Here is a 4,973-nt window from a genome sequence, read left to right on the forward strand (position 1 = left end):
GTGTAACTTTTTAATTTGTTATTATTTTTTTTAATGTTTTCTTTTTCGATGCCCTGGGCGTTGCCTTTTGCTGCCGATCTGTCTCATATTGTAAAAGGTGTTTGCACAACTAAAGTTCAATTCGTTTTTTTAACTGCTCTTTATGTCATCTGCCATCTTGGATCAGTAAATAAAGTAAAGAAAAAAGGGCAAGCGCATTCATGGAGATCACCTGTCTAGGTTATGTATGTCACCCTCCCACATTTGATGCAACACTGCAGCAGCAAAAACCACTGGCAATGCCAGTGCACCCAGAAGTCAAGACCTATTGGCTTTGACAATGCTTGTTTGAATAAGATGACTTTAGCTGAGCCAACGAAAACATGCCTGCACTCATAGAGCATAGTGCTGTCTACACTGTTCATCACCACCCCCTTTTCTGAATCGTTTTTGGCCACTATAGGTGTGGCAGGGTATACTCAGACATGAGTCCCTTTCTCACTGCACCATCAGGATTCAAGCAAGCCGGGCCGAAGACGGCTGAAATGCCAGAAACCGGTCCCCGGTAGCTTGTCTCCTTTCTGGTGAAGAATTGGCTTGGTAGTTTAGTCTGCCCTGTTCCCATGATGCACTGGGCCAGGGACAGACTGATTTGCATATAGCCAGGTTCTGAGCTGGGATGGTGCAGTGAGATAAATAACGGTGATGGATCAAGCCCTGATCTTTGGACTGGGTAAGAGTGGTCTGCTTAATTCAGACACTCTGTTCATCACCACCCCCTTTTCTGAATCGTTTTTGGCCACTATAGGTGTGGCAGGGTATACTCAGACATGAGTCCCTTTCTCACTGCACCATCAGGATTCAAGCAAGCCGGGCCGAAGACGGCTGAAATGCCAGAAACCGGTCCCCGGTAGCTTGTCTCCTTTCTGGTGAAGAATTGGCTTGGTAGTTTAGTCTGCCCTGTTCCCATGATGCACTGGGCCAGGGACAGACTGATTTGCATATAGCCAGGTTCTGAGCTGGGATGGTGCAGTGAGATAAATAACGGTGATGGATCAAGCCCTGATCTTTGGACTGGGTAAGAGTGGTCTGCTTAATTCAGACACTCTGTTCATCACCACCCCCTTTTCTGAATCGTTTTTGGCCACTATAGGTGTGGCAGGGTATACTCAGACATGAGTCCCTTTCTCACTGCACCATCAGGATTCAAGCAAGCCGGGCCGAAGACGGCTGAAATGCCAGAAACCGGTCCCCGGTAGCTTGTCTCCTTTCTGGTGAAGAATTGGCTAGGTAGTTTAGTCTGCCCTGTTCCCATGATGCACTGGGCCAGGGACAGACTGATTTGCATATAGCCAGGTTCTGAGCTGGGATGGTGCAGTGAGATAAATAACGGTGATGGATCAAGCCCTGATCTTTGGACTGGGTAAGAGTGGTCTGCTTAATTCAGACACTCTGTTCATCACCACCCCCTTTTCTGAATCGTACATATGCTCCTAGGCACTTGAAATAGAAATGTCAAGATGTATTGTGTATCACACTTAAATTGGAGCGGTTGTCTGTTTCTGAGCGACCCCTGCATAGGCAGGCTGAAGAAGAGGGGTTGGTGAACTTTGATTTGTCCAAGATCACACAGTTTGATGAACTATGGGATGGTGGATAACACACCTGGTCTCCTGCGTTTTTAGCAGACAGTTAACCCACTAAGCCTTCTATCCTCTAGGGAGTAAATGAACAATTGCACAAGAGGTGGCCAAGGGCACAAAGAATACTTGTATGGGCCACCAGGGAATGTGACACCAGCTTCTTGCCAACAATGGGGCCAATTACACTGCTCATTCCTGCCAGGGCCTTGCCAAAACTTTTACGAGGACAGGAGAGCGCTTTTCTCCTCCAACCGCAGCCCTGAAGGATCCCCAATGCTGGTGTTGTACTGTTGATGGGTGCAGCAGGTATGTAAGGGATATGTTTGTGTTTTTTAATAGGATTTCTGCACTACAGGTGGGGCGGCTTACTGGTGGATCTGGTGTTTGACCACAATGGGGAGTGGATCTGAAGGACCGACGGATCTGGACAGGTCTGACAGACATCATACCAAGGCCGATGGGGTTGGGGAACAACCAATTGCCTGTTGAGTATGTAGATCTTTAGTATGGGCAGGAATGGGTCTCACCTGGCTACGGTTGCATAACATGAGGGATTCCTTGAGGAATAAGGAATGGTCTCCTAGACGGACCCACCCCATTTGTCTGACTACAATAGATGCATGTAAACCTTGTTAGATGTAGAATCCCATTATAGAATATTGAGCAGGGAGGAATAGAATGACCTAGCAATCAAGGTTGCAGGTGTTTTAAGACTAGCAAAGGAGGACGGAATCATATGTCCGGAAGAGTATGATTTCCTCCATGATGAACATCCTATCATATCGGTACTATATGGTCTACAAAAGGTCCATAAGAATTTGGAAGATCCACTTATGAGACACTTAGTGTCAAGCCTGAACTCATTGACTGAAGCCATGAGCAAATATGTTGAAATGGCACCAGCAGTAGCACAACCCTAAATCCGACCCTGCTTGACAATACACATTATTTAAGGCAGGATCGAGTTTCAGCTTGCTGGATGTTACAAGGGAGCCTAGTGGTCTCTTAGGGCGCAGGCATATAGCTGGCTCCTGAGGCAGCCTTTGTGTGCTAATTCTGAACAGTCTCACGGTCACGAACTAGAAGTAAAGGTGGCGCTATCACAACAGTCACCTGAAGTTTTCCAAAATACCGCTTTTTTGTCTTTTTATAGTGCATCAAAATAAAAGATTTAAAAAAAATAACAACAAAAAAGCAACATTAGGCAAACCTCAGAACATTGTTTTTGATGTTACGCCCTCAAACCAGTAGCATAGCCCTGGCGTAACAAATATAATAAGGATGTGTGGTTTCTTTTGCAGTGAAAGTTAATACAACATTTTAAACATGAACACTGATGCCCCAGACACCATGTACATTTAGGACAGTGCTGCATGCAGCATGCACTAGGCCTGAGCTCAGAGACTTGACAGCTCTGAAAAGTACCTGCATTACTCGCTGATTCAATCCTCCATTCAGCAGCTCGTATCATTAATGGGGCCAAAAGAAGCGACCACATCACACCCATGTTATCCACCCTCCGCTGGCTTCCCATCGAGGCAAAATCTATCTACAAGACTGCCTGCATCACCCACAAAGCCTTGCACTCCTCCTCTCCTCGCTATCTGGCTAATAAACTGAAACTCTCTGGAGGATCTAGACCGTCACGAAATGCAGAAAATCTACTGCTTGAACCTCCCACTTTCAAGAAGGAAAGATCGATGGCCCAATCCTTTGTAGGCAACGCAGTGAGAATCTGGAACTCACTTCCGCCTCAGCTCCGGACCACCACCTCCTCTCAGGCCTTCAAAACTGACCTCAAAGTTCTCCTCCTTCAAAGACACTTCCAAAGTTAATTCATGCCCTCTCTATTATCTGAAGGAAGACCTTTTAGTGTTGAAAATCTCTATTCTCCATGACTATGGAAGTGCCTTCCCTGTGTGTTCTTGTGGTCTGAGAGACTGCCATTTATTGCAGTACTACCCTTTGGCCTGTGTTTTGTTCTCTTTTGTAACATGCACACGTCACTTTTCTCTTGTAACACACTGTTTGCTACCTCTTACTTTTTGTTTGCTTTATATACTTGCACAAGTGCCACCATTGCCTACGTAACGTTTGCTCTTGTGTTTGAGTGTCCTCCATTTATTGCAGTATTATACCTCTACCTCTACTCTGCTTTTTGTAACCTGCACACATGTCACTTTTTCCTCCTGTAATGCACCGTTTGCTACCTCTTGTATGAAGTTTGCTCACGATTGTCACATTTGCCTCATGTAATGTAACTTTTGCTTTTGTAATTTGTTCACTTGTAATGTTCTCTTGTATCAGTTCTGTTCCTATTGTGAAGCGCTCTGACACCTTCGGGTAAAGTCTGCGCTATATAAAAACGCATAAATAAATAAATAAAATGAGACAGCACATGAGGAAGGGGAGTCACTTACTCGGATGGCTGCAATCTGCAATTGCCTGTGGTTTTTTCTGGGGTGCCGTGAGCTCGATTATGTGCCAGGCAGGACTGTAGGAGGGACAGACAAGAACTCAGCAGGGTGCCTCCCGGGCAGACAGCACTCTGCAGTGCAGCAGAGAGGCTGACAGAGCAGACTTGGTTTTCCAGCCGTGTACATGGGTTCCTTCCTCCATGGTGACCCACAATCCGTTAATCTGCCCAGCACAACAGTAAATTTGCACTGTCTGACAAGTGACAACAAAACCACCAGTGCAGACAGGACAGCAGTGGCCGGCGAACATGACCCAATGACATGGACATACTACTGTGAAGAGTATGTAAGATACTCTTCCCCATTAAAACAGCACACAACTCCCAACACCTGACTGCTATTTCCTGTCCACGTCTGATCAAGGCTTGTGTCGGGGTTCGTGAGGGCCCCCGAGGCTTCCTAGCTGTAGTGTCCATGCAGAACATGCCCCCCTCCCTGCCTAGCCCGTGGTCTTTTTGCATTTGTCACCCTGAGTGGGACGGGTATGCCCAGACGTACAGACGTAGGTCCTGTGCTCTCCATGCCACTGGAGTCAAGCTATCCTGGCTGATGAGGGGTGATGCCCCGAAACCGGTCTCAGGATGCTTATTTCCAGTCCAGGGAGGACTTGGCCTGGCAGTTCGGACTGGACTGTTCCCCTGGGGAACAGTGTCAAGACTGATTTGCATATGGCTGGGTCTGAACTGGAAAAGCATCGGGAGCAAAAACGATGGATTTAGGCCCAGATCTCTGTACTGGGGTGAATGTTTGCCATTGTGCAGCATTCTGTCCATCAATTGGTCTTTTTTATTTATTTAATTGACAGAGCCTCAGCCTGTTTTTACATTGTTGTTCCATATTTTTTTTAAATGTGCAGAACGGTCCACTTTCATTT

The sequence above is a fragment of the Lissotriton vulgaris genome, chromosome 3_1, assembly GCF_964263255.1.
Source record: "Lissotriton vulgaris chromosome 3_1, aLisVul1.2, whole genome shotgun sequence".
In the NCBI taxonomy this organism is placed as follows: Eukaryota; Metazoa; Chordata; class Amphibia; order Caudata; family Salamandridae; genus Lissotriton; species Lissotriton vulgaris.